This window comes from Macaca nemestrina, chromosome 9, assembly GCF_043159975.1.
Source record: "Macaca nemestrina isolate mMacNem1 chromosome 9, mMacNem.hap1, whole genome shotgun sequence".
Taxonomy (NCBI): Eukaryota; Metazoa; Chordata; class Mammalia; order Primates; family Cercopithecidae; genus Macaca; species Macaca nemestrina.
In genome coordinates, this window is record NC_092133.1 from 32,253,497 (window position 1) to 32,276,732 (window position 23,236).

The 23,236-nt window shown below is 37.9% G+C and overlaps 1 protein-coding gene across 16 annotated transcripts in view; it reads right to left on the reverse strand.

The window, feature by feature from the left end:
• Positions 1–23,236, reverse strand: part of LOC105478371 (beta-transducin repeat containing E3 ubiquitin protein ligase) — a 250,995-nt gene that overhangs the window by 48,420 nt on the left and 179,339 nt on the right. The window lies entirely within an intron of this gene.

A 23,236-nucleotide genomic window follows, 5' to 3' on the forward strand; every position in this document is an offset into this window, starting at 1 on the left:
CAGGTTTTGAAATAGTCACGTATGGCATCGTCTGATTTGTGCCTTACAAATATTTATACTAGCTGCCACACAGCGAATGGACAGGGGCTGGAAAGGTCAGGAGGGGATAATAAGAGCAAGTTGCAAAAGCAGGGGAAGAAAGATCAATTAGAAAGATGATAAAATAATCCAGGCAAAATGTGACTATGGCTAGGATTAGAATAGGCAGATTAGGAAATGTTTAAAAGAAAGGTATTTTAACTCTCACAACAGAGGATGAAGGAGAAGGAGAAACGCCCTGTTGAGAATTATAAGTCTGAGTTGTAATATACATTTATTTTAGTATAATACTTTACTACCTCATGAAGGCTGATCCTTTAGATATTCAGTCTGGTACATTAATCTGGATGGGGATAGAACAGTGTTCTTGCTCCTGTGGCCAGGAGAAACAAGGCAAAACTTACAAGGATTTTGAGGGGGAAAGGAAGAAATTTTTAAAGTCTACGTTATACTCTCTAGAGACTGTTGTCAGGCTTCAGTTAAATAAACATCTAAAAACAATGACTTTAAAGATCTTTTTCCGATTATTTTCCTTTGATTTCTTTGTAAAAGCATCTTTTTTTATTTTTATCTATTTTTTTTTTTTTAGACAGAGTCTTGTCTTTCACCTAGCGCTGGAGTGCAATGGTGCAATCTCGGCTCACTGCAACCTCCGCCTCCCAGGTACAAGCGATTCTCATGCCTCAGACTCCCAAGTAGCTGGGATTACAGACGTGCATCACCACGCACAGCTAATTTTTGTGTTTTTAGTAGAGGCAGGGTTTCACCATGTTGGCCAGGTTGGTCCCAAACTCCTGACCTTGTGATCCTCCCATCTCGGCCTCCCAAAGTGCTGGGATTACAGGCATGAGCTATTGCACCTGGCCAAAAGCATCTTTAAAAAAAAAAAAGTCAGTCAGGCATGGTGGCTCATGCCTGTAATCCCAGAACTTTGGGACGCCAGGGCAGAAGGACTGCTTGAACCCAGGAGTTTGAGACCAGCTTTGGCAGCATAGTGAGACTCCATCTCTACAAAAAAGAAAAAAAAAAAAAAAAATTAGCTTTGTGTGGTGGTGCATGCCTGTAGTCTCTGTTACTTGGGAGGCTGAGGTGGGAGAATTATTTGAGCCTGCAGTGAGCAGTAGTCATGCCACTGCACTTCAGCCTGAACAACAGAGAGAGACCTTGTCTCAAAAAAAAAAAAAAAAAAAGTCCACATTGCCACTGTCATGGTTGAACTGAGAGGAAATAGATTGCCTACATTTTTATTAGAATGGAAAGAGATAAGCACACCTAGTGATGAAGATGGTGATAGCAGGGAGACCTACATTTCTCAAGAGCTAGAATGGAAAAGAAAAGGAACCCAGAAGGGATAGAGCCCACTGGCACCTGAGCATTCTTTTACAAGTGGATTTCAAGATAAATTGAAAGAAATTTAGTCACAAATTGAACATGCAGAAAAAAGGAAATGAATACTCAAAAGTGGGATAACTTTCAACATTTTACTTTTAGTTCTTAAACTGTATAACTCTCAGTGATCAAAGGAGTAGTCCATTCCTTTTTCTGGAGTAGGGTGGGAAGTGGGAGTGCAAATGAAAAGAAAATGGTACATATAGAATGGGGCACACATTTCAACAGAAGTAAACATCGTATTTCTCAGTGGGATTATTGTATTAATATTTTAACAGCCTCTACTAAATATGATTACATATTAGGTGAACTCATAAACATGTCAGATCTGATTAGTGAACATGGAAGACAGGAAGGGGCAGATTTGTCAGCAGAGGGAAAGTTCACATTATGAATCTGAATGATTTCTAATAACCAACAAGAAAAAGCTTGCAGTCATTCCAATTCCTTTAAATAAAACCCAGTAGGAAATGAACTGACATTGTCCCAGTATATACGATAATTTAATGACTGGACACTTGCCAATCTTTTTTTCTATTTACTAACTATAGGAAAAGTCATATATAAAATTCATCAAATTCATAACAAAGCAGTTTTTCATTATTTTCTAATTTCTGACATAGTTAAAGGGACAGGATGGTCATTTAACATTTTTAGGTTTCAAAACTGAGACTCTTGCTTGTTTATTGGCCCCCTCATGCAACTTTATAGCTTCCAGGGTGATAGGTTCTTTTGTTCTAAACCAAGAAACTCACAGCAGTTTAATTTACTGCTGCATTATTATAACTACTAACTACACACACCTCCAAGGCTGGTAAACCCACTGATGCAGATAGTGCCACCTTAAAAGGATTTTTGGATGGGTCCTAGTAGTGGGGGGAAAAAAAAGACATAATGTTTAATTATAAGAAATGATTGAAATAGGCACAGACATACCCTGGGTGCCCCTGCACTGCAGCAAGCTCTAAACTTGTTATCGTTAATGGTTTAAATTTCACTATGCTAATCATTTCAGGACACAAGCCTTTCTTGATAATCTAATAAATTATTCCAACATCCTTCAGCGAAAAAAAATCTTCCATGACAGCACTAATTACAAGACGTTTTCCCAGTGCTTATGTAAAATATGACAGAGCAGCAGCTTAGGGAATTGCAGAAAACTGCTTCTAATTTCCACTGAGAAACTGACAAACACCCCTCTTTCATCTCTCCCAGCTCTCAAGTAAGATTTAACTTTCTCATTTAGTTAATTACCGAGTGAGGATCATCATTTCCCCGGATCGGAGCGGCACAGAGCCTTTATCGTGTTAACTTGTGAACTTGATCGATGGCTGCTGCTAAAACTTAATAACTTCACCCCCTGGCAAATTGTAAGATAAATATAATAGGAGAAACTCTGACAGTAAAAACCTGCCAGAAATGAGCGCTGTGTTTATGTTTCTTTGCAGGCAGCAAAAAATCAACCGACAGCTTATTACTGGTTGCGTGTTACTTATATTTAAAAGACTCCAGGCAGTTAACTTTCAACGTACTGTTAAAACTTTGCTCACAAGATGGGAAAAAATGGGGAAAAAGCACCAGTGATGTAGACTTGGGGAAGTGGGAGAAGAAAAAACAGGGAGAAGAGCAATGCAAGGGAACAAATACATTGTATAAAATCTTTTAAAATGTCATGGTTATCTTATTAAATGTTCAATCAGCATATATAGGCATAAAATCCTTCAAAAAATAATTCTGGATTCCTAAGACATGGTATGAACTATACCTAGGAGCAAAGCAAAAGAATTTTGCTCACTCAAATTTTTTCAGAGACTGTGAGTCCATGCCTGAAGAATTCAATTAACTTCAGAATTCCTAGATCTCTTTTCAAAAACCCCTGCAGCTAGAAAACCATTCACTAACTACATCATTTAACCCTTTGTGAAACAATGAGTACACTATAGCTAGGAAATAAGTAAACTTCAGTTGTTTAGAGCACTTCATCTAGCCTTGCCATCACCTTCCATACCTAGGGTTAGTCAACTGAGATTGAAACAGTCTGCTCAAAGATTTCCTTTAGGTCAATTTTGAATCTGAGTTTGGAATTTTAACATTTAACTATGGCAGAGTTGGCATCTTGGCTTGGTACAGCATGACTGTCACACTTTTTATAACCAACACTACCAAGGACAATACACAAGGTATATAACAACAATAGAACTGCTGCTCATCAATGCCTGTCCTCCCCACCCCCAAGACTGATAACAGGGCTGAAAACAAATCTGTATAAAAACTGTCAAGTCTATCAGACTGAACACTCTAATATTGAAATATTATTAAAAAACATGAACTAAATTTGGGGAGGATAGAGAAAGGCAGGAAAGGTCTCATATGACTTAGAGTTGAAGCCTAATTTGTGCAACTGTATTTAACATTCACCATGTGCTGCAATAGCGCCAATGAGCTGATGGCTTCATGCTTCAGTTCAAAGGGCCACCCATTTTGAAAGGTAAAAAATTTGGAAAACTAGCCGGGCGCGGTGGCTCACGCCTGTAATCCCAGCACTTTGGGAGGCTGAGGCGGGTGGATTACCTGAGGTCGGGAGTTCGAGACCAGCCTGACCAACATGGTGAAACCCTGTCCCTACTAAAAACACAAAAATTAGCCGTGTGTGGTGGCCGGCACCTGTAGTCCCAGCTACATGGGAGGCTGAGGCAGGAGAATTGCTGGGAGGCGGAAGTTGCAGTGAGTCAAGATAGTGCCACTGCACTCCAGCCTGGCCGACAGAGCGAGACTCTGTCTCAAAAAAAAAAAAAAAAATCGGAAAATTGAACATCAAAATACCAAACCAAATTCATCTTCAAAAAGAATCAAATCTGAGTCATTTTGTTTTCACTTTCATTAAATACAGATCTATGGGGGGGGGGGAGGTCAAGCAAAGAATGTTTAATTCATTTTCAAAAAATAGCATTTATAGTGGACGCATTTTGGTAAATATGAAAAATTCAGAAATACAAAAAACATGGAAATTGCCCATAATTTCAACTATCAACAAGAGACAATATTCAAATTTTGGGGGTTATATATCTTTCTGTTTTCTATTTAAAAATTTATTAGTCAAGGGCCAGGCATGGTGGCTCATGCCTGTAATCCCAGCACTTTGGGAGGCTGAGGCAGGCAGATCACTTACGGTCAGGAGTTTGAGATCAGCCTGGCCAACATGGTGAAACCTCGTCTCTACCAAAAATAGAAATAAAAAAAAATTAGTCGGACGTGGTGGTGAGCACCTGTAATCCCAGCTACTTGGGAGGCTGAGGCAGGAGGATTGCTTGAAAATGGGAGGTAGAAGTTGCAGTGAGCTGAGATTGTACCACTGCACTCTAGCCTGGGTGACAGAGTGGGACTTCGTCTCAAAAAGAAAAAAAAAATTTTTTTTTAATTTATCAGTCAAATATTTGAAGAATGGAATGTGGGGGAGGGGGAGTGTATCTATGCCATCTAGAGAATTCTTTGTTCATAATATCAAATTGATCAGAGCAAGCAAAATTAATCTTTGCTGTTAGAGAATTCAAGATCTGATCCTGGAGGACACAGAATTATAGGTTATTGTGATGAGGGGAGCAGAAAGGAGGGGAGGAAAGAGGAGAAAGGAAGGAGAGCCAAAGGGAGAGGGAGAAGTGAGGAGAGAAAGAAAAGGGAAAGGGAAGGGGGAAAATGGGAAAGCAGAAGGAGGAAAGGAAGGAAGAGAGGAAGGACTGGGGCTACAGAAGATGGTAGGAGAGGAAGAGGAATGACAAAAGTGAGGATTGGGGAAAGGACAGTGGAGACTAGGCAGTGGGGTGGATGAGAGATGGGAAAAGGATGAAGGAAGAGGGATAAGCGGGTCTAGGGAAAAGATGGGGAGGGGGAGAGATGATGAGCTGGGGAAGAGATGGAGGGAGATGGCTACAGGAGAGACGAAGTAAGAAATAGGTGGGAAGGGGGAGAATGAATATAACCAAATGCAAAAGGACCTAGTATTACCAAGCTCACCTGCTCTAAGAGGAGCAATATGCTTGTTGGACAAACATCCTCTCCCACACAATAAACATCAAGAGGGAGAGGAGATGAAAAACTATTTTTTTAAACCACTACTTAATGTTTCAGCCAGAGTAATAAAGTTTAATTGTCTGGAATCTGGTTGTTCTTGCTGTATAACTTCCTCAGGTGGAAGTTGTTCACTTAGATGTCAAATAATGCTAAGATTACCAGAATAAAATTTCTGTGATGCTGAAAGTTGAAACTGAGAGTCTTCTGCCCACCTTCCCCTCAACACCTTCCTCCTTTTAGTTAGCATCAGAAAATTCAGTTCTAATATTAGTAGGGAATACATCAGATGTCAGAGGAAAACACAGAGGCACATGTAAAACAATTAAAAAGTGCATGGGAAAAATACAGTCGGGTTTAAATAAGGAAGGAAAAAACTAACGCTGCTCCTCTTTGTGCTCTAATCCTTCGATTTCTGTGTTCTATAAAAAGGCCTCAACAACTTGGTAAAACTTGCTCCTGAAAAAAGCCTTTGAGAAGCTTTATCTAAAACCAGGATTAGGAAAATACAAAGTTTTTTGGATAGGATCTCAAGAAGCCAACTCAGCTTTCTAGAAGAAATTCAACTCTTTTCAAATGCTTGTTAATGCATGTTAAATGCAGCAAGAAATAATCCTATGAGGCAGTAGCACAAGCCTCTCTTAGCTGCAGTGAATGAAGTAAACGACTTGTAATTTCTGGAAGTCTTGGTTATCTTCAGGTAAAACTTTAATAACCCTGGGAACATCAAGGGAGTAAAGACATTTCTCTCTGGAATACTTCGGTAATTGTTTTCTTAATTTATCCAGGAAAAGCTTAGTTTAGATGCAGCATCTATTTTTTCAGCAGAGGTGATCAAAATAACTTGCTCAGATTCACACAAGTTAGTAAAGTTCAGATTTCAAAATGCAGTTGTTATATAAACTGAACAGTTTTTCTAAAATGAAATTCTGGTCCTCTTCGTCTTTTCAACAACAATGAAGCTTCAAGTCAGGACTAAATGCAGAAGACCAGGACTGCTTTGCATAGATGGATAAATGCATTTCTATAACCAAAAGAGGTTTACATATGCACTGGAGACCCAAAGTGCCACACTGAAGCCAGCTTAAATGTCTTTCTGAAGGAGTTTGTTTATGTAAAAGAATATCATTTTTAAAAAAATCATAATTTGGCACTGATTCTATCCCAGCTCTACTATTTACCTGGAGTGTAATCTTGAGTAAATTAATTAACTTCTCTGGGCTTCAAATTTCTCATCTATAAAGTGGTGATAGTTACAATACTTAGCTGGATGGGCTAATGTTAAGAATAAAATAATAAATATAAAGGTATTCAGAAAGAGTACCTAGCACATAGTAAGCGCATAAGTTGTGATAAGTTTTAACTAGAAAAGATTGTAATCTACATAGTTACTTATTATAATTAGCTGAATGCTTCACTGTATTTAAATACATTCTTCTTTGCTTTTACAATAATTTTATGTCCAGAAACTTTCACTTTAAAGTAGATTATCACATAAGTTTCAGTATCTATATAACAGCAGCTCAAAAATATTTGATAAACTGAACTGTTAATCTAAACGAATGAGGAGGTGGGTATTGCTTTCTGTGAGTACAACGGTAAAATGTCTTGGGTGTAAACATATTTGGAGTCCCCTTCTCTCACCAAGAAGGATGCTACTATCACTATACTGATGCTATGTCCATAGGCACTCAAATTTGGCAATCTAATCCATTTTCTAAGATTGGTATGCAAAAAATTAAGAACCACAGTAAAACTGAACTTCCAAAAGGAATGAAGACTAACAGCAGGTTAATGTTTCGTGAAACTTAATAATTGAAGAAGATAGAAAAGAGCAAAAGGAAGCCCTCAAAGATCTTCTACAATATGGAATAAAAGACATTTGCACATTGATTTTTTTTTATCATTTTCAATCTTTCAGAGCTATTGCTACAATGTTTTCCCATAACACCCAACTTCAAGGAAGGAAGAACAGTAAGGAAATTATCAGAATGATAACAAGACTCTCAGTGCGTTACTCTAATTTTTAAAATCCACTTTAACAATTTATACCAAAGAGCTAACATCCTGTAGGGCACAGAGTACATTTTGCTTCCTTCTGATTTGTGGCATTGTTTCAGAATCAGCAAAGACAGAGCCAGGACAGAAACCAGACTAAAATTCTGGCTGTTGTCAGCATCCACTTTTCTTTCTCCCACAAATAGGCAGAAAAACCCTACTACCCTGTAACTTTGGAGGTTATTTATATGTCCCCTACATGGGCACCATTTTTAATGGGGTTTCATAGACTAGAGATTGAAGATTTTGGTCTTTCTGAGAAAAGACATAGAATTCTGAGGGTTACCAAAAATTGTTTGTTTGTTTAACCCAGAATGGGACAAACTCCCACCAGGGGTTTTGTGTAGGTGTTTTCTGGGAAGAGGGTTGTAATAAGAAAATGAAAATCAGGAAGACAGTCACCTCCATAAAATTTATGCACTTGATTTAAAAATAGGACTTGTATCCTTTCTTTGAAGAACTTGGCTCTTCTTAGAGCACGAAATAGTTTATATAAAGACATTTTTTGGTTTACTACCTAACCTTTTTATTTTACCTGGGAGTGGTTTAAGTTTATGTGGAGCACTATAAATACGAGGCTCAAGGGTACTAATAACTCTTTCCCATGGAATTTTTCTACGTATCAAACACTGTAGTTTATTTCTATTTTCCATTTAAGGAATACATACTGAAATTTGATGCTCTGGAAACAAACCATTCATGAAAAAGTTTTCTTACAGTTGATATAAATGTTTTAATGGGCCGGGCGCGGTGGCTCAAGCCTGTAATCCCAGCACTTTGGGAGGCCGAGACGGGCGGATCACGAGGTCAGGAGATCGAGACCATCCTGGCTAACACAATGAAACCCCGTCTCCACTAAAAATACAAAAAAATTAGCCGGGCGTGGTGGCGGCGCCTGTAGTCCCAGCTACTCGGGAGGCTGAGGCAGGAGAATGGCGGGAACCCGGGAGGCGGAGCTTGCAGTGAGCCGAGATCGCGCCACTGCACTCCAGCCTGGGTGACAGAGCGAGACTCCGCCTCAAAAAAAAAAAAAAAAAAAAAAAAAAAGTTTTAATGTAGCCTGAAAGCAAAAGTGAGGTAACATGATGCTAAAGAGATTTAGGCCCAGGCTAAAACACTAATTAGCTATATAACCTGGGGGAAGTATCTACTGGCATGGGAGCTCATCTGTAACATGAGTGAGTGGATGGGATTATCTGAAGTTCAGTCTGGCTCTTATACTTTGAGTCTATAATCCAGTTCTACTGTAAGTTAAAATAAAATTGCGTACATAAATTTAAAAATAGAGATTCATTCTTCACATGTTCTTACTTAAAACCCATCATAATTGGAGTTTAAGCATAAATCTTTTTTTTTTTTTTTTTTTTTTTGAGACGGAGTCTCACTCTTGCCCAGGCTGGTGTGCAGTGCACTCCAATCACTGCAACCTCTGTCTCCCGGGTTCAGGCAATTCTCCTGCCTCAGCCTCCTGAGTAGCTGGGACTACAGGTGTGTGCCATCATGCCTGGCTAACTATTTTGTATTTTCAGTAGAGGTGGGGTTTTGCCATGTTGGCCAGGCTGGTCTTGAACTCCTGACCTCAGGTGATCCACCTGCCTTGGCCTCCCAAAGTGCTAGGATTACAGACTTGAGCCACTGTGCCTGGCCCTTGAATTTAAAAAAACATTTTTCTTTTTTTTTTTTTTTTTTTTTTTTGAGACGGAGTCTTGCTCTGTCACCCAGGCTGGAGTGCAGTGGCCGGATCTCAGCTCACTGCAAGCTCCGCCTCCCGGGTTTACGCCGTTCTCCTGCCTCAGCCTCCCGAGTAGCTGGGACTACAGGCGCCCACCACCTCGCCCGGCTAGTTTTTTTGTATTTTTTAGTAGAGACGGGGTTTCACCGTGTTAGCCGGGATCGTCTCTCAATCTCCTGGCCTCGTGATCCGCCCGTCTCGGCCTCCCAAAGTGTTAGGATTACAGGCTTGAGCCACCGCGCCCGGCCTAAAAAAACATTTTTCACAATATTATTTGAGCAAGCAAGACATTCTATAATCCCAAGAATGGGTCAAACTTTTCTTAAACAATTGAGTTTTTAATGTAAAGAAATGCTATCATTCTGAGTGACAGGTACACAGGTAATATGATGATTCTCTGACTTTTCTACATGCTGACTCTAAAATTAATAATTTAAAACCTTAAAAACTTAAGGTTTTAGCCTCCTTCATGGCTGACACTAGGATCTGAAGCCCTAGTAATGCTTTCTTGAAGTTTTCTGTTTCAATATGCCTCATTTCTTTCACATCAACTCTTCTGATAATTTCCCCACTATCCCTCCCCACAGTTTCCAGTACTTAATAAAGGCTTTCTAGAAAACTGTCTATAAATGAATGTACCTCTTTATTAATAATCCCTTTGCTTCATATGAAGGTAAAAAATTACATATACCAACTGGTCTCCCTTAGGGCCAAATCAAAGTACAGTCATGCACCATGTGATGACATTTTAGTCAATAACTGCATACACAACTATGGTTCCTAAGATTATAGTATTGTATTCTTACTATACCTTTTCTATGTTTAGATATGTTTAGATACACAAACACCATCATGTTACAATTGCCTACAGTATTCAGTATGCTGACATGGTATACAGGTTTGTTGCCTATGAGTAATAGGTATACCATATAGCCTAGGTGTATAGGAGGCTATACCATTTAGGTTTGTGGAAGTACACTCTATAATGTTTGCAATATGACAAAATTGCCTAATGACACATTTCTCATACATATCTCCATCATTAAGCAGTGCACGACCACAGCAGGGCCACAAGAAAAGTCTGCAACTAGATATAAAAAAGCTGTTGGAATCCTCTCAAAGCTTTATTAAGATAAGTGCTCATATCAGATGGCTACTGTTCTTTGTCAGTTGTATTTTCGGCATTATAGTCCATAGCCTGCTGTATTGCAGAGAGCTTTTTCTTTCAGATTCCAAAGTCCATCAAGTGCCCTCAAGATCAAGGTGGCATATTAGCTATTGTAATAACTAAATGAATATCGACAAGCACTGAGGCTTGATTTCCATTTGAAAGAATTTTCATAGGAAGTTAGAAGCAGAATTTGTAACATCATCTTTCTGTGGTGATAGCATTTTTTGATAGTGAGCAATCTGGTAGGCCTACATAGTAAGTAAGGATGGCAGAGTGGGCTGATACCAGAATAGACATGAAGTAGGAGAGCAGCAGTGAGAATGGGGGTTAGGTGTGTGACAAAGACAGAATCAAGACATTGTGGAGGGTAGATTCTTAAATATAATACGAAGGACCCAGGGCATTATTTATGGAGGTGGTACGATATATAATTATTTAAAAGGCAGTACTGCATAGTGGCCAGGCATGGTGGCTCATGCCTGTAATCCTAGCACTTTGGGAGGCCAAGGTGGGCAGATCACTTTGAGGCCAGGAGTTTGAGAGCAGCCTGGGCAACATGGTAAAACCCCACCTCTACTAAAATTACAAAAAAACATTAGCTGGGCGTGGTGGTGCATGCCTGTAATCCTGCTACTCATGAGAATTGCTTGAGTCCAGGAGGCGGAGGTTGCAGTGAGCCCAGATCGCATCACTGCACTCCAGCCTGACAGAACAAGACACTATCTAGACTCTGTCTCAAAAAAAATGTAGTACAAGCCCAGGTACAGGCCAAGTGTCTACCATGTACAAGCTATGTAGACCTGAGCAAGTTAGTTGCCTTCTTTAAGCCTCCCTTTTTCCCCCGTAAACGAAACTAATACCACCTACTTCCTAGGATTGTCATATGAAATAACAGATTATATATATTAAATACTTGGAACAGGATGTAGCACGTACATGGTTACTAAAGGTAGCTATTATTATTTTCTTTTACTTTTTTTTTTTTTTTTTGAGACGGAGTCTCACTCTTGTTGTCTAGGCTGAAGTGCAATGGTGTGATCTCGGCTCACTGCAACCTCAGCCTCCTGGGTTTAAGCGATTCTCCTGCCTCAGCCTCCCGAGTAGCTGGGATTACAGGTGCGCACCACTACGCCTGGCTACTTTTTTTGTATTTTTAGTAGAGATGGGGTTTCACCATGTTGGCCAGGCTGGTCTCGAACTCCTGACCTCAGGGGATCTGCCTGCCTTGGCCTCCCAAAGTGCTGGGATTACAGGCGTGAGCCACCGCGCCTGGCCTGCTATTATTTTCTAGCACCAAGAAACCATCTCAACAATTCAGGCTGTATTAGGACCTGCCCACTAAACTTTAAAACTGTAGTTTTAATAGTAACTTAATGCCAAATTCCCAGGAGAGGAATTATGACTAAAATACTTTAAAAATGTGCTAACTTGTGTGGCCACCATTAGCTTTTGGGACTGGGGATAGAACTGTGAAGAAAAGCAAAAAGAGTTATGATGTGATTTAGATTGTAACAGCAGCTTAGGAGGCCAGGCGTGGTGGCTCACACCTGTAATCCCAGCACTTCGGGAGGCGAAGGCAGGTAGATCACCTGAGTTCAGGAGTTTGAGACCAGCCTGGCCAAAATAGTGAAACCTCATCTCCACTAAAAATACAAAAATTAGCCAGGCGTGGTGGCACGTGTCTGTGGCCCCAGCTACTAGGGAGGCTGAAGCAGGAGAATTGCTTGAACCCAGGAAGCAGAGATTGCAGTGATCTGAGATCGCACCACCGCACTCCAGCCTGGGCTACAGAATGAGACTCCATCTAATAAATAAATAAATAAATAAATAAATAAATAAATAAGGCAGCTTAGGAAAGCCAGGTTAAAAGGCTCTGGGCAAAATCAGAAGAAACTACAACTTAGGGAATTTTTGTGTGTACGGAGTAATCGCTCTCTCTGTATATGTCAATATATAGCTTAACTTTAATTAATTAATTAATTAGTTAATTTAGAGACGGAGTCTCGCTCTGTCACCAGGCTGGAGTGCAGTGGCATGATCTCAGCTCACTGCAACCTCTCCCTCCTGGGTTCAAGCAATTCTCCTGCCTCAGCCTCCTGAGTAGCTGGGACTACAGGCGTGTGCCACCATGCCCAGCTAATTTTTGTATTTTTAGTAGAGACGTGGTTTCACCATGTTGGCCAAGACGGTCTCGATCTCTTGACCTTGTGACCTGCCCGCCTTGGCCTCCCAAAGTGCTGGGATTACAGGCATGAGTCACCACACCCGGCCAACTTCATTTATTTATTATGAGTTGGCTGATTGATAGACAAGGTCTCACTCTGTCACCCAGCCTGGAGTGCAGTAGCATGATCACGGTTCACTGCAGCCTCAACCTCCCAAGCTCAAGTGATCTTCTCATCTCAGCCTCCTGAATAGGTGGAACTACAGGAGCACACCACCATGCCTGGAAAATTTTTTAAAAAATTTTTATTTGTAGAGACAGGGGTCTCACTTTGTTGACCAGGCTGGTCTCAAACTTTGAGGCTCAATCCTCCCTCCTGGGCATCCCAAAGTGCCAGGATTATAGGCATGAACCACCATGCCCAGCTTTAATATATTAATATTTAAACAAATATATGAAGACTGTTCCATGTTCAAGTGCTATAGTACACAAGGTGTGGATCACACAGCTGGTAAATATTGACAAGGTGATTATAAAATTTATATGGAAACGAAAATGACCAAGAATAACCAAGATAATCTTGAAGAGTAACAACAAAGCTAGGGCACTTACTATCAGAGTTCAAGATTTTGATAAAGACCTATCGGCATACGGTCAAAGAAAACGATCCAGTATAACAGGAACTACACATTTCAATAAATGGTGCTAGGTCAACTGGGTATCACACGGGAAAACAAAGAATTCTCACCTCTACCACACATGATACACAAAAATCAAATGAATTATAGATCTAAACATGAAATGTAAAGCCATAAAAACTAGAGAAAACAATATCCGCAAGACATTGGGATAGGCACAGATTTCTTAAGTAGAATATAAAAACACTAACTGTATAAGGTGAAGATCCATAAATTGGACTCTTAAAATTAAGAATCTCTGTTCATCACAGACATCATTTAAAAAGTGAAAAGGCAAGTCACAGTTTAGGAGAAATATATGCAATACATACATCAGACAAATAACCTGTATCCAGAATTTATAAAGAACTCTTATAAATCTTTAAGAAAAATACATAAAATCCCATTAAAAAAAAATAGGCAAAAGAGTTGAACAAGAACTTCACATCCAAATGGCCAATCAACATATAAAAATATGCTCAATTTTAATAGTGTTCAGAGAAATTTGAATTAAAAACAATGTGACAACAATGTAAATATACTTAAAGCTAATAAACTGTATACTTAAAAAAATAGTAAGATGGTAAATTTTATATTATTATTATTTTTTAAATTGCAATTTTTAAAAAAGTCAGTAATTCTAGCACTTTGGGAAGCTGAGGCAAGAGGACTGCCTGAGGCCAGGAGTTCGAGGTTACAGTGAGCTATGATTGCATCACTGCACTCCAGCCTGGGTGACAGAGTGAAACCAAGCCTGTAAAATAAAAAATTTTTTAAAAATCCAAAATGTCATAGATACTACTAGTACATATCACCAGAATGCTACAATGAAAAAGGTAGACAACACCAAGTGTTGGTTAGTGAGAAAAAGGAATGATGGAACTTTTATTTACTGCTGTATAAAATTGGTGCTAGTTTGGAAATTCCAATTCCTCTGCTGGTCAATACATCCATTCAAATACACTCATTGTATATATTAATGAAAATATATGTAAAATAATTTTTGTAGTTATGAAAATCTGAAATAAACCCAATGTTCACATATAGTAAAATGGATAAATTATGGCATATATGTATAATGAAATATTACATATCAATAACAAATTATAACTATATATATACCATATAAATGACTCTCAAAAACAGTGAAATAATTCAGACAGTAAAAAAATACTATATGGTTCCATTTATATGAGGCTCAAAACCAGGCAGAACTAATGTATGGTGTTAGAAGTGAGGATAATGGTTACCCTTGGAAGGGTAGTGACTTAAAGATGGTAGCAATGGGCTCCGGTAATGGTCTTTTTATTTCTCTTTTCCTTTTAAAATCTAGGTGGATGTGAACTTAATTTGGAATTTTTAAAAAATAAAATCTGATGGTAATCACAAAGGTATGTTCATTTCATGAAAATTCACTATGATTATATTCATAGTGATGAACGATTATATTCATAAGGATGAACACAGTTCTGTTTGGCTATAGATAGACTGTCCGAGCCCTTACTTTCTGATATAAAGGAAACAGGGACTTCTAATAAAAAAGATTTAAATTTTTGCCCCAGAAGAGCCTGAGACTGTATCTTCACTTGCAAACCTATGGCCACATACAGACTATTGTTCCCATATGCCACCACTCTGAACAACGTTAGAGCTCCCTCTAGCACTTTTAACTAAGGATACAACACAGGCCCTTACAGAGCTCACACAGTTTGGTGCTGCCCACGGTTAAATGCAATATGGTGATTTTTATTTTTAATTTGCTTTAACTGTTGCTATGATATGAATAATTAATAGACTGCCTATGCCAGTTTTGTAAAGTTCACAGCACAGAAAGCCAGGAGAGAAATATCTACTTAGAAAGGAGGATTAAAAATGGTTATAACTGCTATAATATTAGGTAATTCAGAATATTTATTCACGGTTTGTGGCAACATTATGTTCCACCAACAAAGCAACATGCTACCAAACACTTCCTACTAAAAAATCTTTCTGGTCTCATTTATTTTTCTCTTCATGGCTGCATAACCACTGTACCTCTACTATCGTCTAAGAGTAAAGTAGGTCAGTATTAGGAGAACCCTGCTCTTTGGTGGAGGAAAATAGAAAGGTTTGGCTGTAAACACTTAACCTAGTTTCATCCATTCTAAAACAAGTATTTATTAGCATTAAATAACCCCCTGGACAACAGAGACCTTTTTCAACATAAAACCTGTATTCTTTACTTATGTTTGTAAACTCCCTTTACCACTGACACTTTAAACCATTGGAAATTATGATGATATCAATGCCTCAACACAACAATGTCTATTTCACATTTGAATACTATCAGAAAGTACAATTTAGATATGATGTTGTAATCCTATGTAATCCAGACAGAATTTGAGCAGGTGTTAAAAGTTCAATAATTATAATACACATAACTATTCTGGGAATGCAGCCAGAAATACAAGCGGCTTCATTTTTCATGGTTGGATTTCAAATCTTTCTCATCCTGAAAGAAACACACCTTTTCTATACACTTGTTAAAATCGATACATGTATAAAACCAGCTAATTAATAAGTTCCTTGAATCAAGGAGGGAAAATCAGAGAAAGAAAAAGAAGAAAATGCGAGTCATCTTAAAAGTAAATTCATTTTAGGGAAGACAATTATGTCTTATTTAATATTTTGCATTCTCAAAATTAAGAAAATACTTTTTGAGTTATAATACAGCAAACATTTCCTATCAACTTCTTTATTTTAAAGCATATGGATCCCTCAAAAAGTATGTCTATAATTAAAGTCAGCTTTAGCAATTTCCTGGAGAAATGGTTGCCATTTTGTTTTTTAGCATGTGAAATGAAGATTTAATATAAATCAGTATGACTTCCTCTCTTGTACTCCAGTGATGGACAAGCACTCTTCTGCCAAAGACAGTATACCTCTGACACGAGTCCTGGATCTTTCCTAAATGTGCAACAAAGCCAAGATTCCAATTTACCACCTTAGTTTGGTTTTGCATTATGTCTGCTGGTCACATTAACCTGGCCACATTCATTCTAAGAGCAGCTCAAACTAGGGGTGAAATGTTGTCTGAAAACAGTTATTTATTAACCTGCTGATAGCCTCAATCAAGAGTTGTGTTTTTCCTAAGACAGTATTCACTACAGCTCCTCTTTCAATTCACCAAGTGAGTATCTGGTGGGAGCTGGACATCATGAACTAGAACAAGAACAACAGGGCTAAATTAACACGACAGAAAAGCTATTTGATGCTGCCTCTTGGTTTCTCCACTTCTCTCTTTTGTGGCATCCAAAGGCTTCAGAACCCTGGCATTAATTAAGCCACAGTTTTATTACACACAATCAAAGCTTGAAAAGAAAAGCCTAACAGACAGTAAGAGATTACAAGGTTCAATTAACAGTTTTACTTTTTTGTGGCTACTAATTGAGGCATTTTTAATTTTTATCATCTCATATGGAATGCTGAAAAGGAAAATACTGTAAGTGCAAGAGAATAATAATAAACCTAAAATGTATTACTCTATCATAATTTTATATAACCAATTTGCATACTTCTGTGATTTCCAAATCCTGGCTAGTTGTTAGTAAATTGTTAACATTCAATAGACACCACAGGGAATGTTTTAGATAATCCCCCCATTTGCTACATCTATCCTAATTTCTATGTACTAAAATTCACAAACACCATGGTTTGAAAGCACAGGGCCATGGGGCCAGATGGTCTGGGTTCAAATTCCAGCTCTGCAACATACAGTATGACCTTGGGCAAATTACTTAATCTGAATTCTACCTCATTTGTGTGTAAAATAGAGTTCAACACAATGAGACTATTGTGATTATTTCAGAGAAAATGTATATGCCTAGTACATCATAAATATTCAATAAATACTTGTAATGGTACAAAAAGGCTGTCAAATTTGATGACAAAATCTTTGGATTTTAGTACTTTTTAAAAATTTTTTCACTTTTTTTTGTTTGAAGTCATTCACATTCAAATACATTTTGAGAATCTACCTGTGCAAGTGAAAATAAACCCTACATAAACTCTATAATAAGACCATTTAGCTTTGGATATAATTAGTCTTTTATAAATAACCTTTACTACACATTTTCTATTGAAGGAAAGCAGGGAGTAACTAACAATTGAAACCTCCAACTTTAGAAGTTTCAAGAGCACTAAATAATACTAGTAATTTGCAATCAACAGCAACCAAAACTAATGACTAAAAAAATCAGTTTTATAAAATATTACTTAGTATTTACCTTTATTGCATGTTATAATGTTATAATGTTGAGATAGTGGCTCCTCTAGTGTCCCAGGCTAGATGTATTCAAGTTTATATTACTTAGTACCTAAACTTTTGAAAAGCATACCGTGTCCAAAAAACTATCACTGCAAATGAAATCTGCTATAATCTGGACACTCATGGTATCTATACTCCATCTTTCATAAGAAAAAAATTAAAAACAGCTCTATTTTATGAGCTTAATATATTTCAGAAACTACCTCATCTCCTTATTATCTAAAGAAAAGGTTAAAGAAAACGCCTTCAATCTATCAGTTTTAAAGTCTAAAATGACACTATATTAATACTACAAAAATAAATATGGAGTAAGATTCATGGAAACAGATTTTTTAAAAAATCAGTAGAAAGTTCCATAATTAAAATGCCAGGTCTGTAAATACTACAATCACAAAAATAAGAGAAAAATATACAAACTGAAAATGAACGTCACACATAGATGTAAATAAAAGCACTCTTTAGGTTACCCATTAATCCACAAGTGGCATATTCATCTTATTTACAGTATTATACCCCCCGCCATGATATTCCATTACAGAGTCACGCTACAGACTCCATAGTTAACACTGTAGGAACCATTTCTTTTTAAGCATGGTTTTCTCTCTATATTTCCCTTTTGGCTTGCTCCCACATTAAAAAAAAAAAAAAAAACAACCCCAAACTGTATAATTAAACTTCTTATGCTCTTAGATATTCCTAGAAAATGTGGATTAAATTAGAGAAGTGATGTTTGAGGTATAAAACATAAATTCGTGTTTATTATTCTAGAAATATTTTACTGTTCCTGTTTGTCACGGTCTTAGTGCTCCATGTTGAGCAAGTGCTTCTGACATACTTTTATGAGTCTATGTGGAAAATTTATGCCATCCTTAACTGTCAAACATTTCTAACCTTTCCATTAGAGAATATCCAGGGAGTTAAAAAAAAAAAAAAAACAAAACAACTACACATACACACAAAACAGTAATATTCATGTTTGTTTGCTTTGTTTTCATTTGCTTTAAAAACACCTATTTCTTCTAATCACTCATCCCTGTCCCAAGCCTTTTCTCTGAGACACAGGATTTCAAGGTCCAACTAAATTCTCATAACCTCATCAAGTCTTCACAATCACTGAACCATCTAGAAGCATGAATCAAAATATGAAAATATTTACTGAAGTGTAATCAGACAGACCTGAAGTCTTAAGAGACTTTTTCTTTTTTTTTGAGATAGAGTCTTACTTACTCTGTCACCCAGGCTGGAGTGCAGTGGCATGATCGTGGTTCACTGCAACCTCCGCCTCCCGGGTTCAAGCAATTCTCCTGCCTCAGCCTCCCTAGTAGCTGGGCTTACAGGTGCCTGCCACCACACCCAGCTAATTTTTTTGTAGTTTTAATAGAAACAGGATTTCAGCACATTGGCCAGGCTGGTCTTGAACTCCTGACCTCAGGTGTTCCTCCCACCTCAGCCTCCCAAAGTACTGGGATTACAAGTGTGAGCCACCCCAGGCCAAGGGACATTTTTTTTTTTTTTTTTTTTTGAGACGGAGTCTCGCTCTGTCGCCCAGGCTGGAGTGCAGTGGCCGGATCTCAGCTCACTGCAAGCTCTGCCTTCCGGGTTCACGCCATTCTCCTGCCTCAGCCTCCCGAGTAGCTGGGACTACAGGCGCCCGCCACCTCGCCCGGCTAGTTTTTTGTATTTTTTAGTAGAGATGGGGTTTCACCGTGTTAGCCAGGATGGTCTCGATCTCCTGACCTCGTGATCCGCCCGTCTCGGCCTCCCAAAGTGCTGGGATTACAGGCTTGAGCCACCGTGCCCGGCAGGGACATTTTTTTAATTGACAAAATTAATAACCAAGTTTAAGTGAGAAAAACAATGCGTTGGTATGAAAGGACTGCCAGTGCATGTTTACACTACAAATTGCGACATAGACAACAGGATAAGATCAGTATTCTAAAACAACTTCTAAAACAATTACTAAAGTAAGTCACCACCCTGAACCAGCTGTCTAATATTATCTCAGTTATTTTACATACAGAACAACGTAATATGGAGCCATGAAGTCATCTTAGATCCTTGAAAGATCTGCATACTATGTTAATAAGGCAGGTGACTATTTAAGCTACATGGAATTACTGACTAGGTAACCCAGAAAAGAGATAAGTCTTTTTTTTTTTTTTTTTTTTTTTGAGACACAGTCTCACTTGTTCACCCAGGCTGGAGTGCAGTGGTACGATCTTGGCCCACTGCAACCTCTACCTCCCAGGTTCAAGTGATTCTCCTCACCTCAGCCTCCTGAGTAGCTGGGACCACAGGTGCAGCCACCACACCCAGCTAATTTTTGTATTTTTAGTAGAGATAGGGTTTCACCACATTGGCCAGGCTAGTCTTGAACTCTTGACCTCAAGTGATCCACCCGCCTAGGCCTCCTAAAGTGCTGGGATTACAGGTGTGAGGCACCACACCTAGCCGAAAAGAGATAGTTCTAAGTTTTCTGAATACACTACTTCTCTCAGTTTAGCCTGAACAAGATATACAAGCAGCAAGAGGTGGGAAGAGGAGAAAGACGAGAAAATAACATTTGCTAGATGTCGAAGTGCTATAGAAATCAAATGGAGAAAAGCTATAGGTGCTACACAATGCAACGGGGGAAGTATCCTGGTAGGAGAGGTGCACAGGCTTCCAAATATTACTTGAAAGGCAATCTAGTGAGCAAGAACTCTGAAGTCAGATCTTAGTTCAAAACTTCACTCTATAATTTAAAGAAGTGAAAATTTGGAAAAGGTTTAACGTATCTAAGCTTCTTGTTCCTCGTTGGTAAAGTGGGGTCCTGTCCATCTCACCAGGTTCACATGAGAATCCAAATAAGTAACACATAGCTAGCACTATATAGTGCCCGAACATTGGGGCTCAATACATTTTAATGTATTCTCTCCCCTCCTCAAACTTCTGAGTAGTATAAAACTGAAAAGGAAGAAGGAAGGAAGGAAAGAAGGGAGGGAGGCAGGGAGGGAAAAGGTCTTCCATCTTGAAGATACATGAGAAAGAAAATGGACTTTTTCAATCTTTATATGGAAACACACCCCGAAACAAAAAATGGGGGTGGGAGTGAAAACTTGGAATTATAATAACCTTTATAATAGATACAACTGGTCACATGCATAAGAACTTTAATTAAGGCTGTACTGGGTAAGTGCCAAAGGACTAGACTAATGAAAATTTCTCCAAGGTGAACTTATTGGAATTAGTAGACTTTAAGGTGACTTGTTAACTTTAGATCTATTAGGAAATTAAAAGGGAGTTTCTTGGCCATCCAGCCAGTTGGACATTTTTGGGATTACAGTATAAACAAAAAGAGATGCCTTCAAAAACAGGATGTTTATTTTAATGCTAATCTTAATAAATAAATCTTTTAACAATGGGAACAAATACCGGCAGAAACACTAGTCATATGGAACTTTCCTTTTAGGAAAAAGGAAAAAATACAATTTTATTTTCATAGAAACATACTTGGTATAGAGTAGAAGAGTCATTTAAATTCATAGCTCATTTCCCTCATAAGCTGAAGTCACGACGTAAGAATAAAATTTTACATGTATGGTTCCTGAGCTCATGGGTAGTAAAAGGTTCAAAAGGAAAGCTCAGGTTTCACAAGCTTTGTAAGTGATCTTTTTACACCATATGACTAAGAACATATTTATTCATGGAGAGCTTATGAACCTAGGCTTTTGAAACTGTCAAACTATAAAAACCCATAAAAAGCCACAAAAATCCATACAAGTATTAAGAATAAAAATCTCTCTTTCAGATTAAGGAATGCAGAAAAGGATCTGCAAAATAATAACAAGTGGACTTTAAATATTAATATACACAGTAGCATCAGTCTATTAAAGAGTTATCTGGGTTGCTTTTATTTCTGGATTCTGGGAAAGAAAAAAAAAGAGTTGTCTGGGGGAGTCCTAGATACTATTTGGTATTACATCACTGATTCTAAAATGTTGGTACATACAAGTCTAAATGAATGTTTTCAGGAAAATCTCACTATCTAGTCAAAACAAAAAATGACAAAAAGTCAGATTTCTGTTCTAACAGAATCCTGAGTTTTTTCAGGGAAGAGGGTAGGGAGATGGTACTGGGGGAAATGAGGTACTTTTGTTCAATGAGTTTTACATAGAGGAATAATATTAGAGACTTAAGTTTCTGTAAATGCAGTATCTTAGCACCGAAAGCCTAGAGAGTTATACATATTATGATACATATAATCTACATTAGTTATAAATATTGTGGAAAAAAGTCCTATGAGAAAAGATCACCTTATACCTAACCTAAATATTTCACACTAACTTTAGGCTCTTTCCTACCAATTCTGTACTCAGGTGGGTACTTGGTAACCAGCTTTTGCATATTAGTACTTCAAATAATGCCTAAGTTAATTAGTAATATCAAGAAAAAAATATTTTGTGTATCTTTGGAAGATATTTGAATTCATTTACATAGCCTATAACATATTATTTGTTTTTATAGTAAGTCACTAAGTCTAATATACAAAGACTAACACACTGCAAATCATGATGGCCTCATATACTTTCCCAAAGGTAAAGCCTTCCAAAAAGGTCTAGGAAACAGAAGCTGACTTGGTTCAGAAAATTTTGCTCATTTATGTCTTCTATAACCTTATACCATTTGATTAACAAGGTTACAATTTTAGTATATCTGAGCTTTGAATGGATGAATCAGCCTTTAGTCTCAGTTAATGTCTAGATTTTCTCCCTCTTCCTCTTATAAACACCTTACTTGATTTTCAGTTCTCAGTTACATAAATTGAAATAACACAGCCCAACACTGAGAAGTCAATAGCATAGGTAATAGAAAAGCAAAACAGCAAATTTTTAATAAACAGAATCAGGAAAGGAATATAATTTAAATATACCATAGCTGGCTGCCTGGATTTTGCTCCTCTTTTAAATAACCCAAAGTGACAGAAATGCTCCAAACCAGAAAACTCTCATGTTACTTGCAAGGAAAACTTTAAATTGGAGTGATGAGGAGAGGGGAGGCTAACAAGGCAGAACTTTAAAAAATGTAATTCCTCTGGTTACCTGATTTTTAGAAAAATCAAACTTAAAACCCAGAGTACAATGCCAAAGAAAGTATGCTGGTAATCAAAATCATAAACGACCCCTGATAGAATTACAATCTATAGAATATTAATATATCAACCAAATTTCTGGCATTACTTTGGAAAGCAAGCAGTATTTCTTAAGCCTGCAACCAGCTCTAGAATGGGAAGATAATGCCTGTACACAGCAAGAAAAAAGTAACATAAAACACAGATTTTTTTTTTCTTTCCTTTTCAGAAACTGTGCCTGACACTGTGCAGCTGTGGTGCTGCCTTCTTCATTCCCTCTGTTTCCACTCTTGCTAATTAAAAGGTTGATCACAGAACAATGTTCTTCTCATTAATTTCAGTGTTGCGATGGGCAGGATCCCTGCTTACTCCACCTGATCTTTTCACACTGTTGAAGTTAATGTGACAGGAGTCCGAAGATGGATTACCTGCTGCCATATTGCCCATCGCCTCCAATCAGGAGCTATCTGTGTAAACTGATTGTTCTAATTTGCTCTCATTATTTTTACAATATCAGGAGAAAAT